The 12052-nt window shown below is 37.8% G+C and overlaps 1 protein-coding gene across 5 annotated transcripts in view; it reads left to right on the plus strand.

Moving 5' to 3' along the window:
* The first annotated feature begins 27 nt into the window (after window positions 1–27).
* The window catches only part of LOC136252132 (uncharacterized), a 33427-nt gene continuing 21402 nt past the window's right edge, over window positions 28–12052 (plus strand). Inside the window, exons 1-2 of one of the 5 annotated variants that reach the window (XM_066044516.1) lie at window positions 28–55; window positions 10433–10504. The gene's annotated coding sequence lies outside the window, so the exon portion shown is untranslated. Of the gene's footprint in view, window positions 56–5869; window positions 6084–9421; window positions 10505–11391; window positions 11462–12052 lie in introns of those variants that run through there. The other 4 variants (XM_066044517.1, XM_066044519.1, XM_066044515.1 and 1 more) reach the window with 4 other exon arrangements.

The raw sequence follows: 12052 nt of genomic DNA on the forward strand, positions 1-12052 counted from the left end.
CGCTCTTGATCACGCAAAGTGACCTTCACCTGATCGAGCTCGTGGGTGGCTGGGGGTAAGACTACATTAATGTTTTGTGTGTGTGTTGTGTGTAGCTACCATTACTATGCATGTTTGTTGAGGCACAATAGCCCTAGATAGCTAACATTCAACTAATGAGAACATTCGAATCTGTCCTGCGGAAGTAGATGTGTTTATTTATTTATTTATTATTTATTTGCAATGTACAGGACTCAGAATTGAGATCTATATGGTACATGTAAACATGTAAGTGATTAGTTAAATAAGTAATTTTCTAAAAGTGCTTTGTTTACGATAGCTACCACGATTTTAGCGCTATATAGCTAGTAACTCTGTTACTCTGACTGTGACAGAAGCGGATTCAGACTTTTAAAAGGAGCCTATAACATGCATGGTCATGCAATTGCAACTTCACCCTAGCATAGTATTTCATTTTTTACTGAGGCCTAGCCACTATTCAGCAATAAAAACTAAAGTAAAAATCTTAATTCATAGGCGGAGAAAAAGGGGGTGGGTGGAGCTTGGGGCCCTCCCTCCCCCTCGGAATGATATCACGCCGAAATTGTCCTTTTTGGAGTGAAATAGATCAATATACTCTAATAGGCTCGATTACCCTAATAGAGCTGTCAAAACGCTTCATATAGATAAACGTGTTCTTAAGAAGCAGTAGCTAGCTAGCTACTGTAGCTATAGTATAGCAGCGTAGCCCCCAAAATTGGCAATATTGTGCACTTTTTCATAAAACCATGAAACTTTCCACATAAATAGTACTTCTCATGACATGTACTTTTAGATATAGTGCCATCGCTGAGTTGACCTTAGGTGACCTTTACGGCCATTTTTGTACATAAAATTGATCATTTTTGTCTTTAACTCCCTGAGGCAGTAATTAACTTGTTAAAACATGGTACCAAACAAAAGATCTTGCTGATAGAAACAACTTGGTTTTTATTTGAAGTCAATAAGTAGGGTCCGCAATGCGAAAAATCGATATCCTCCAATCAACTACCTAACTATTGTCACGTGCTAGGCTAAGAATAACACCAGCGTGGCAGCCAAGTTTGTTACTTTCTTCTGGTAGAAAACGATACAAATGTCTTAAAATCACGTGATTTTTCGCTGCAGCAGTTCGTAGGGCTCTTTGTATGCCACGATATTCACTCTCAACATTGTTCAAGTAGTCTATCATCAACTCAAAGTATTGGTGGTTTGATTTTATTGGTCAGTTTCTGGTGGCAGCACGATCTGTGCAGCTTTTTGACGACAGACAAAATGTTTCTTCCTCTGGAGCACAGGACAAGCAGAGCAGCAACTGCGCCGTTGGTCAGCAATGACCAGTACTAGGTAAAGTACCTGCATGTGGAGTATGGTTATAATTGAAGCTTGTTAGCCATCTGGCTGAGCCATCTATATGCTGAAATTCGGCCAAAATGACGCGATTTTTGCGAGCAAATACCAGAATGGTTGATACATCAGTGAGACAGTCTCCAACAGCAAGGATACGAAGCTTATAAACACCTAACAATACGGCTATCTCGCCCTGTAAACGCATAGAGTAGTTCAATGCATGAAATAGGCACTCACGTGATTGATATTCAAATCTCCGAAAATACAACTATAATCTATTCCAATGACCTTAAAATCACTTGGAATCAAGTGACAATCAGTTTGTGTGCGTTAGGTTCAGCATCTCGACTAGCCCAGCAGTCTAAGACTCTTCCTACGATACTATCATAGTACAAAACACATCTGCACTGGCTCAGACCACGCCTGAATGAACAATTAACACAAATATTTACAAAAGGAGCACATTGCATGGTTCCTATTCAGAAATGAAAGCGATTTCATCGGTATTTCCGCAATTTGAATTTCAATCACGCGAGTGCCTATTTCATGCACTGGATTGCTCTATGCGTTTACTGGGCGAGATAGCCGTATTATTAGGTGTTTATAAGCTTCGTATCCTTGCTGTTGGAGACTGTTTCACTGATGTATCAACCATTCTGGTATTTGTTCGCAAAAATCGCGTCGTTTTGGCCGAATTTCAGCATATAGATGGCTCAGCCAGATGGCTAACAAGCTTCAATTATAACCATACTCCACATGCAGGTACTTTACCTAGTACTGGTCATTGCTGACCAACGGCGCAGTTGCTGCTCTGCTTGTCCTGTGCTCCAGAAGAAGAAACATTTTGTCTGTCGTCAAAAAGCTGCACAGATCGTGCTGCCACCAGAAACTGACCAATAAAATCAAACCACCAATACTTTGAGTTGATGATAGACTACTTGAGCAATGTTGAGAGTGAATATCGTGGCATACGAAGAACCCTACGAACCGCTGCAGCGAAAAATCACGTGATTTTAAGACATTTGTATCGTTTTCTACCAGAAGAAAGTAACAAACTTGGCTGCCACGGTGGTGTTATTCAAGTTACACTTAGCCTAACACATGACAACAGTTAGGTAGTTGATTGGAGGATATCGATTTTTCGCGTTGCGGACCCTACAATAGGTGATATCGTTACAAAGTTATGATCATTTTTACTAACTGCAAAATTTGATAAAATTAATTTTCCTGCTCTCAAGGTGTGAATTACCTGTGGGCAGATAATTGTGCATAAATTTATCAAATTTTGCAGCTAATAAAAATACTCATAACTTAAGAATGAAATCACCTATTCACTTCAAATAAAAACCAAGTTGTTTCTATCAGCAAGATCTTTTGTTTGGTGCCACATTTTAACAAGTTAATTACTGCCTCAGGGAGTTAAAGACAAAAATGATCAATTTTCCGTACAAAAATGGCAGTAAAGGTCAACAAAGGTCAAATCAGCGATGGCACTATATCTAAAAATACATGTATTGAGGACTACCATTTATGTGGAAAGTTCCATGGCTTTATGAAAAAGTGCACAATTTTTGGGTTGTGCCGCTATACTACTACTACTATTATTATTATTATTATAATTGCAAGACCTCGCACAGCGAGTATAAATGCAATATACAAATCAAAATATATGCAGCTAACTAATTACAATTTTACAGTTCATTTATAAGAAGGTTGTTAAACATGGTAGACTCTACTACGTATGTATATATACAAAAACGAAAAAAAATTGACACTCTTCAGCGAATCGAACTATCCTGAACCTCTAACTTGAAAGTTCATGTATATTACTACTGACTGTGGCTAGTAGCTATGCCGAGGTGCATGTAAACACCCTAGCTGCAGTGGTAGCTAAGACTTATAGCTAGAAATTATTCAATTTTTTCATTGAGAACTCTACCTCGCACACGTAGCTAAGTTGATCCTGCCAGTAATTATACTATGCTTAGTATGCTATTACGTAGCTAAAATCATAGATATTCCATGCGATATTTTAAATTATTTTTAAGGGCGCTAGCTATAAGGCAATTAGATAATAATTCAGACCATAGATAATATACCCCCTGGATTGGAAACTAGTAAGCGCCACTGGTTACAGGCTGGTTTTGCGCCCCCTTCAATGACAAGACAAGTTTCTCTGGGCGAAACAAGGCTCACCACTGGTAAAGGGTTCTTTATCAAGATGTTTTATAATGGTTAATTGTACTATTGTGTGCAGATCCGGTATACAGGCTGTGCCTTTACCGGTACTTTAATCATAATCATAATCATAATCATGTTTTGGAAGCCAACAGCGAGTTTCGAGGCAAATTAGCTCTTTATTGTGCGAACGGTAGAAGCGAAACTGAACGCGAGATTGGATGGTTTGGACACCCATTCAAGGAAAACACCGAAACCCTGTATGCTACGCCCTTCGCACCCAGACCATACCATGGAGCATTATTTGATGACTTCGTAGTATACCGTAGGCGGGGAAAGTTACGCGTGGGAAAAGTTTCGCGAATTGCACTCTACTTTGTATACCGGCGTAAAAGTTTCGCGATGCTGATTTTGCATACTAATGTATTACTGTACAAATACAAGCATGTAGAAGCTAACCGGCGTAAAAGTTTCGCGATAGCTACTGCATTCGCGAAACTTTTCCCACGCGTAACTTTCCCCGCCTACGGTAAATTGTGTAGCGATACTGTTTAGAATCACAGAGAGAATTTATTTTTATTTTTTTTAAATTTATTTATTGATTAGCAAACACCCAACAGGGTTTTTGCGCTAATGTACAAGGTACGTACACATAAGTGCCTAGTTTAAGTTACAATAACATAAGTGCCTATAATTTAAGTTACAATAATGATTAGTACTAAGTTACAATAAGTGCTAAGTTACAATAGGTGCTAGGTTACAACTAGTGCTAAATTACAGTAAGTGGTAAGTTACAGTAAGTGCTAGAATTACAATGAGTACTAAATTACAGTGAGTGCTAAGTTACAATAAATACAATAAGTGCTAAGTTACAGTTATAAAGTAGGAGTAGTTGATTGTTTAAATGTTTCAAGATCAATGGTAGATAGATTTGGGATACATAGATCGTTCCAATGGGGAATAGTTCTGGGTAGGAATGAATAGAGATACGTGTTTACTGAAGATTGTATATGATTAAATTTCTGATCATGATGGGCTCTGGTAGCAGTTTGATTTAATGATGGCAGACAGCGATTTGGGACCAATAATAAATGATTAACTATCTTGTACAATAGGATGAGGCGTGCTTGCTTTCTGCGTTCTTGTAAAGATGGCCAATTTAGTTCATTTAACATGTCTGTGATACTGTCACGGTGGTGTCTGTTCCAAGGCTTATTTAAGACGAAACGAGCAGCTCGATGTTGAATCATTTCAAGTTTAGAAATGTCATTTTGGTGGTGTGGGTCACAGATGGCACAACAATATTCGATAGATGGTAGCAGAAATTGTTTGTAGGCATATTCTTTGAAGTGTTTATGACAGGAATGTAAATTTCGCTTTAGGAAACCAAGTAATCAATTTGCTTTGTTGCATATGTAGTCAATGTGATCGTGCCATGAAAGTTTATTGTTCAAGTAAACTCCAAGATATTTAATCTTTTCTACTGATTTCAAGGGCACTCCATTCATTTGATATGTAAATGTTTTGGTGGTATGGTGTGTGGTAACTTGTAAGATGTTGCATTTAGATACATTAAAGTCCATCTGCCATTCATTTGCCCATTTTATAAGAGTAGTTAAGTCATCCTACAGAATCTTCTGATCACTTGGTGAGTGTATAGGCCTATAAATTAAAATGTCATCTGCAAACAGTCGCAACTCACTATGTATGTTTGTAGTTATGTCGTTGATATATATTAGGAAAAGGGCAGGTCCAAGAACTGAGCCTTGGGGGACACCAGATGTTATGTCACAAGATATGGAATAATGGCCTTCTATTACTACTTGCTGTGTTCTGTTGTGTAGAAATGATTCAAACCATTCCAGCAAACTTCCTCTCACTCCATAATACTCCAGTTTGATGTGCTTCCAATTTTGCCGAAAAATACCATCCCAAAAACCTGCCAAAGAAGTTATGGGAAGGCATATTATTTAGCCGAGGCAATTCTTTATAGCATAGTTAACCTTGTGATACTTTATTTTTCTACCTACAGCACTTAGTTTAGCCAAGAATGTGCTTCCATAAAAGCATGTAGTCCGCCATTGTAAGCCTCCCGACCAAAAGTGAAGCGAAGTGGTCAAACTAACCAAAACAATTATCATAACAACATTAAAAGTCATTCTCGTAACAAAGTAAAGTCGTAATGCCACCGTTCTGCTGTAATAGGATTAAATTTGTTGAGGCGCGAAACCAGCCTAAGGACACTGGTTCTTGTACAAAGTCTATGGCGCGCGGCGCAGTTTCCAATCCAGGGGGTATATTATCTATGTTCAGACATATTGATTGCATAGTTTCCAGTAATTGTTTTCTGTCATTCTGTGCGAAGAGCATGCAGGCGACTATTAACCAGTGTTGAAGAATACAAAGTGTGAGTAGCTAGCAAGCGAGCAAGGTGTGAGGTGCAACCATGTGGTGCAACATGAGGCACGATTTAGCTACAAACAAGACAACCCGCTAGCTATCAGTGAATTTCGTCAATGCGGAAAGGCGTAGCTCAAGTAAGTCACAAGTGGCGAAAAATAACTAACACAATATAAAAAAACATTGAACTAAGTACTGGTAACATACTACTATTTATTACCTAACTACTACCTATATATTTATTTATTTATTTATTTTCCAAAAATGTGCAGCCTCAGTTTGAGGATTAACGCACATATGAAACATGCAAGGTACTTAAAAATTTGTAGTGGTTGTTGTTGGATTAGGTCAGGTGGGAGTGAATTCCACAGTCTAATTAGAATGAATTACTGTACTGATTGGTCCTTGCATAGATATGATGAAATCTTTGGTCATGTCTTCTGGTGTTAGAAGTGACAGGGATTAAATCACCAGGAGATATATCAATGAGATTATGAACAATTTTGTAGAGGAGGGTGATACTGGATACTTGTCTGCGGTATTCTAAGCTGGGAATATTAAGGTCAATGAGCATGTTAGTTACGCTGCTGAAACACGAGAAGTCAGCCATAATGAATCTGGCAGATTGCCTCTGTACTCGTTCAAGCTTATCAATGTCTCTTCTGATGTGAGGGGACCAGACAGGATTGGCGTATTCCAAGATTGGTCTTATCATGGCATTATAACATTTCAATTTGATTTGAGTTGGGCAGGATTTAAGATTTCTCTGTAGGAATGCTTTGACTGATAGAGCTTTGGATGTGATGTTAGTAATGTGTGTGGACCAAGACAAGTCATTGGTGATTGTAACTCCTAAATATTTAGTAGATGAAACTTCTTTGATAGAGATGTCATTAATGGTGAAGTTGTACGTGATCGGATTGTGTTTACGAGTGATTCTCATGAATACACTTTTATCAGGATTAATAAACATACCAGATCTAGTGCCCCATTGTGATAAGGAGTTGAGATCATTTTGAAATGATAAACAGTCGGATGTAGAGTGAATAACAGTATAAAGTATGGTATCATCAGCATACAGACCAATGTTGGCATTGATTGATAATGGTAGGTCATTAATATAACATAAAAATAATAGAGGGGCTAAGATTGTTCCTTGGGGGATTTATTACTAGCTAGCTACATACTTGACCAATGTCAAAGTCAGGAAATTCGTCCTCAGCAGTTAGCGAATAGCTACTGGTGTAGTATCATTTTCGCATTGTAGCTAGCTACCGGCCTCTACAAAGTCACAGACAATTGCTGGAGAAGTTGGCGCCTAGCAAACTTTCGAGGCATACCGTTTCTAACATTTGTTCTGTCAGCTATGGGTCCTAAAATTGATAGAGCATATGGTGACCAAACACCTAAGGTCTCACAAACAAGAGGGATAAAATCTCCTCCGTTATCATTCACAATGTCCTGGTATTGAGTGTCCTTAGCTATCTCACCAACAGAAGCAGCTGCCCAGCCTGAGAAGAAGCAGAAGATATGACAGCTGACTGAGTGGTGCTCCTGACGGAGAGATCAAAATAGGCAGGATGGCCAAGGTGGAAATAAGGGTGGTATATGTCACCAGGACGAGATTGGTCAAATGAAATACCTTGCTCCCTAAGAACACCACGGTGATCTTGGAACAAGGCTTGGTGCACAATAGACACTAAAGCATTATGATGCTGGATCCTCAAGGGGCCATGAGAGCACCCCAGCAGATGATCACCAAACTGGTCAATCACAGATAGACAAGTACAGAGAGATAAGGAAGGGAACAAAGGAATTCCAAGCCACAAACGTAAAGCTATAGTGAAATCATGAGGAGGAATAACTAGACCCAAAGCAGGTTGTGGCAGTGCTTTAAGCCAACCACTGCTTGTGCCAGAAGAATGTGATAAAGCATGCAGACGTGCTTGATCATGAATAGTAGAACTGCTTACAAGCTGTTTGAAAAGTGAATCATCTAAAACAGGTCATTTTGAGAGGAGTTATGCAACACAGAAACAGACATATCTTCAAAGAAAGCAAGGGAACATTCCTCTCCAGGAAATGGCATAAAAACATCAAAAGTTTCCACTAAACAAGACACTAAAATACGGGCAGAATTACAGGACCCCTCGAAAGCAGGAGCAGCAGAACACTCAGATTCAGTCACAAGTGGCACGGTTATAGCTACACCCATAGGGTACACATTTCTGGTGACCTGCAGACTATATAACTTTGTGAGTAACTTTGTCACACTCGGTCATATTGAATTGATCACCGTCACAACAACAACAACTGTCCCTATACCCGACCTGTTTGCTACCTTTTCTGCGTTCACAGCTGCACGGCTACTGATCAAGAGTTGTTGGGTCATTTTTGACTCACTACTACTGCTTCACAGGTTCACCCATGCACTTGCTAGTGAGATAGGAAAAAAGTGGTCTGGTCTGGGCCAGAACACTACACAGTAGCTACATGTTACACGTTTCACACTTTTTCTTCATGACTGTTCAGGTTTGTTAGCCACACATTGTTTGTTTTGTAAAGCCACTCCATTGTTACACATTAAGCATGCGGGCAGGAGGTTTATTAGCTACATGTAATTTTAAAATCCCACACAATGTTAACAGCCGTAGCTAGCCAACAGAATATAAAGTAGGAGCACTAGTCTCGTGCCCAGACCGCTTTTCATTCTTTTCTCCACCTTCACACAAATAGAAAAAAATTGGTCTGGGCAAGAGACTATAGGAGCACTAGGTGAGTTATGACTGTGAATAAGGTCATTGCTAAAATAGTATCTGTATGTACGTAACTGTTACACAATCATGTGATAAGTAATAATTAATAACCAAATGTTTATATAGTTAATAGCATAATGACTAAAACCATGCAGAAGAGAGTCTGTATGCAGGTGGGAAATGGGAAACAATGAATCTACTTGGAGTGGCCTAAATTAATTTTGTGGTACTGCATCCAAGTACATGCAGCGTGGTCACAATCAATAGTATATAGTATTGGGGGGATACAGCATATTGGAGGTCCACTAGCTCTGGGCTAGCAGCTATATTTGGTATTCATTGTTGTTAAGGCCACTCCAAACTGAGATTGTAGTTAAATAAATTATTCCTGTCTTGCTTAGTCCCATTGTCCTCATAGTGCAAACAGTGTCTGGTGACAATACTAAAATTTGTTGGGGGTCACAAAATGTGCTATAGTTAAAATATCGACTTGCCAATCACAATCAGAAAGTTGCATAATTGTTCAAAAGTTGTTTACAACCATGCGAAAATAATTAGATATGAAGATTAAGGTAATAGAATGGAGACAGTCTTTTCTCATCTACAGGATAGAGTATCATTTCTGGTGAAAATTATGTAACGTGAAATCATGATCAGAGCTATATAACAACTTGAAAAAAAACTTCTTGTCAGAATGACCCCAGTGAAAGCTTCTAATACAATGGTTAAAATCATCTGCTCTTTCATCAACTTCAGATGGATTTATGCAAATACAAAAAAAAGTTTTTGATTCTGATTGACCAGCCAATATGTATATAATATTATACTCTGGCTGAATCATACTTCCAGTACCAAGAACCTTGAACATTGTCACCAGACAGTGATTACGCTCTTAACATAGACTAACTAGGCACGAGACTACCATGTCTCGTGCTACTTTTGTAAAGCCTGACAAACCCATTATTTATGTACTGAAACCAGGGATTCGTCACTGTAGGAATCAGACGAAAAATAAATTTCAATGTAATGGTTGTAATAACTGAGGGAATGGAATCTTCGCATTTTGCATAGTTAGCTATTGATAGCTATCATTAAATATGTGTATACTTCATTTGTGCAGATCAGACTTGTAGCTGACCAGCTGACAGTAACTTGGCGAAGCGATTATATACATACGTGTAACAAGTGGTGGACAGTGAAATAAATATTTTTCTTATCAGAACTTGTACAAGAGTTTCACCACTAGTCTATAGTAGTGACATAATCAACAATCAACTACCGGTATACCAAATTAGAAATTACCATGCAGTATTTTGCTAGTAACAGTATTTTACAGTGTTAGTCAAGGACACTAGCAATAGTGACTACAACACTCAAGTTATTAGTGGAGTAATCTGAAGGTTACATATTTATTATTAACTTAGGACATCCATTGAGAATGTACATCAGTAAATCTATTAAGTGTCATACTAGTTGTATATTGCAGACCACCAGTTTCTTTAATAACATGTTACGTATTTTATCAATTGTAGCTAGTGGTGAATTTCAATAGTTAAGATAATTTTGACTATTTTACTTGTGTTTGCAAATCTTAACATGAATCCAAGTACTTGTCACTAGCTGTCATTGATTATATTACCTCTTTGTAATAATTCAGCGTAATTGATAACAATTGATTAGATAGTGTATCAAGTTAATAAAAGTTAGTTTATTTGATATTGTCTTACTAGCTACAACTATTGAAGCTGGTCCAATCATTTTTAATAGCAGTGATTCAAGTGTCACCTGTGAGGAATTTCCTGGTGAGACCATATACATAGTCTACATACAGTGTATGTAAAATTTTATGTGTTGTTTTTATGTGGTTTGGTTTCAACTTTTTAAATTTACTTAAGGATGGTAAATTCAGCAGAGTTTTGAAAGAGAGTGCGTTAGGGTAGTAGGCATAAATTGATCAGTAGGTATGGGAGCCTGTATAGCCTCCCAAAGCATTAGGCATAATGCTGCTTTCAATACTGAAATTTACATAGAGTAGTTTTTGTGTACAAAGCGATATCTAAATGGTGTAGTAATCTACAAGTATTCTTAAATACTAAGTGGTCTACATGAGTTGTATGAGTGACAGTGGTGGTTTCCTTTGCAATTTTTGCCGACGGTATCCAAAAGTAATTTATGTTGTATAGTTATGGTGTACAGAGGACAGCCACTGCTCAGTATTAAAAAATGCATTTGTAGCATGCCATGGGCGAGGGCACATTAGATACCTAGACAATGTTACTAAATGGGAAACACTCTCTGTATTGCATTTTATCAGTGCATTTGACTGTCCTATTACAGTGTTTACATCTGGTATGAAGTACTTTATTTGTTTGAGTATACCAATGGGTAGGGAGTGGGTACTTCCCAACTGCATTGATGGTATGACTCCTGTGGTCACTTACATAGTACGTATAATGATCATACTCTTGACTCTTGAGCAGGAGTCATACCATCAGTATAACTCCATGCATACTTCTGAATTTACAGTGTGTGTCCCCTGTTTGGTTCCACCATTGAGTTTCTTTGGTTGAGCATCATCAAATTTTTAATAAATATTTTCAGGGGCTCTAAAGTGTATTGTAAGGTAAGGGAAGGTGCATTTGCGCCCCCTTTGATTCACACTGTTAATATATATAATCTTTGTTTATAATGACCAGAAAGCCACAAACAGCATGAAATGTGATTCCAGTTTCCATGATGTAACAACCAACCAAAAATATGTACTAAAAACATTCTCTTTACTCAAATAACAACCATCTTGTGGTTAACTAATTCCTTTTATTTCTCCTATGTTAACATTTCACATTGATTACATGTTTACCTCAGTTGACCACAAGGTGGTTATGATTTCAGTAACTGGGAATATTTTTAGGAAAGTACCTACATATTTTTGGTCAGTTGTAAATTACACCATAGAAACTGGAATCACCTTTGTGACTTTCCAGTCATTACAAAGAAAAATATATTACATGTATGTATTGAAGATCCCAGGAAGAGGAAGTGCATCTTCCATTATATTACAATATTATTAGAACCTCTGAACATATTCATTGAAAATTAGTTTGATGATGTTCAACTAAAGAAACCAAACAGGGACACAGATGGGAGATACGTAGAGTGTACATACCATCTCCCCACCATATCCTGAAACCAAAAAAAGAACTTCTTATGATCATGAGATTGAAATGCTCCAACAATTTACTATACTTGTTATGGCTTGATTATCATTGATAATCAAGCCATAATAAGGTACAGTAGTGTAGCCACATCACAACTACTTATCACAATATTCTCAGCAGTGGTATGTAATA

The sequence above is a fragment of the Dysidea avara genome, chromosome 4, assembly GCF_963678975.1.
Source record: "Dysidea avara chromosome 4, odDysAvar1.4, whole genome shotgun sequence".
NCBI classification, from domain to species: Eukaryota; Metazoa; Porifera; class Demospongiae; order Dictyoceratida; family Dysideidae; genus Dysidea; species Dysidea avara.